The following is a 2,054-nucleotide window of genomic DNA, read 5'->3' on the forward strand; positions in this document are numbered from 1 at the left end:
GGAGCAGACGGACGACGGTGAACGTTCTAAGGCGCAACCAACTCCCGTGTGAACAGGCTTTTAAACCACCAATAACTTTTCACAAGAGTATGATAACCCATGGACACTGCAGGGGTCATTATCTTCCAGTTCCGGAAGGGAAGATGGCTCGTGCGGTTTCTGACGCAGATGACCACCCGTTCCAGGACGAGCGGAAGGAAAAGTAGAGATTGAGGTGAAGTTCTTGTGTTTGTTTAAACCGCCACTGAAACATGATTTCTCGGCCCGTTTCCACAGCTGTTGTCTTGCTAGTTCCGAAGCTCTCCGCGAATAAGTCTGTTTTTTTACTAATGATTGTGAAATTATAGATTTGCTTCAACAAAGAAAAGAATTATACAAAGTATTATTAGAAAATGTCGAGCACCTACGTGATTGTATATGAAGAACACTTATTTTGTTCCTTCCCTCCCTCTTTCGTCAGGCGAGAGTCTCTGCCAGTGGATTTAAAGGTCACCACAACTGAGCCATCCTTGTTTATAACAATCTCCCAAACCAGGGCATTCCCGTGTTCACAGACCGGGACAGAAAACAGGCGGATAATTCGTCCAGATGAACGAGCGCACAGACGGTCCGAGAGGCAAATACCTTGTTTATTATTCCCCACTGAACAATTCCTCAATTCATCTCAGCATGGAGAGTGTAACCACTAGATTTCGGGGAGTCCCTTCATTCGTCTGAGGGTGAATGCACTGAGGCGTTTGTTTGGCCATACACTGATGATGAAACAGGCACTATGGCATTAGGAAAGTTTGAATGCGTTGCAAATGTCAGTTTATTTTGCTATTCTTTTAAAATGGCATGGTGAAGCAGTATGACCTTGGTTGGTTGATGATTGTAGGAATGAGTGGAATGTGCTAACATTTGTGTTCACAGATGTAGAATAATAGTGATATCAAAATTTGGGTATTGTGGAACGAAGCACAAGGAATATCATGCTGGGTATTGACCTTGGTAGCCTAAAACCATCTTTTAAAACGATTTTGGTTATACGACAGTCATGCTAAATGTTTTTGTCAGCTTGATAACAGAACACCTCCAGCAGCACATCCCCACACGAGGGCGTCATGGCTCAGACGTCGCGGGTCCGGGGAGTAACATAATGCTGCTTTCCCTGCTATGCTGATACTCGCCCTGGATGGGGTGACGCTGTCTGCGGACGGCGGGAGGGAAGGGGCGCCTCTGCCTTGTGAGGGAGGGGGAAGCATGATTCAAGGTGTGCCTGCCAGTGGAGTTTAATGAAGACGTCTGCCTGTGCCTCCTAGTGGGAAGAGAGGGTGGGTGGGGGGGGGGCGTGTCTAAGACAGTGGGAGGAAGTTTACATGTCAGAGCCTTTGGGAGTGTCGGTGTCTATGAATGGAAAGGAGGGGAGGGGGGGGGCAATGTCCGTGTGTTTGGGAGGGATGTTGATCGTGTCTGTAAACACCGAGGAAGGAAGGAGAGGCTGACAGTATCTGTGTGGGAAGATCGTAACAGGACATGGGAGCGAGGAAACGAATGATAATATCTAGTTATACAGAGATAACTTCGACAAGCATGCTTTGAGAACACCTGTGTATGACATTAATACCGAGCATAATGTCAGCTGAAATAGTCAAGTAAAGAGAGAAATTATATGCAATGGACTGCATGTCACTCCTGTTGACCACATTACAAGATAACGAAGTCGCTGCCGTATAAATACTTACCGCGTATAATTCAGGAGTTATATTTCTTCAAGAAAGGTAAACTCCACCAAAATATTCTCAGCACGGGGACGTAAACGTTGGCGAAGACCGTGAATCACGCAAACACACACACGCGCGCGCGACAACAAATTCCACGCTGGAACAACAACCGCTACACACGTCCAGGGATTTACACCGGTACCGCCAGGAGCAGCCGTGACGCACCTCTCACCGACGTTAGACCGCGGCCACTACTGACGCGTCGATCCGGGCCCGGCGAGGTGGCGACTCTGCGACGGAGGGGAGGAGGGGGAGGGGAGATCGGTCCGAGGGAGGGGTGTTGGGTCTTTC

At 48.3% G+C, this 2,054-nt stretch overlaps 1 protein-coding gene across 1 annotated transcript in view; it reads right to left on the reverse strand.

The window, feature by feature from the left end:
* The window catches only part of LOC119592702 (neuronal-specific septin-3-like), a gene marked incomplete in the record, with an annotated part of 40,343 nt that extends 38,374 nt beyond the window's left edge, over window positions 1–1,969 (reverse strand). Inside the window, 1 exon segment of the mRNA XM_037941631.1 lies at window positions 1,725–1,969.
* Window positions 1,970–2,054: the final 85 nt, after the last annotated feature.

The sequence above is a fragment of the Penaeus monodon genome, chromosome 30, assembly GCF_015228065.2.
Source record: "Penaeus monodon isolate SGIC_2016 chromosome 30, NSTDA_Pmon_1, whole genome shotgun sequence".
Taxonomy (NCBI): domain Eukaryota; kingdom Metazoa; phylum Arthropoda; class Malacostraca; order Decapoda; family Penaeidae; genus Penaeus; species Penaeus monodon.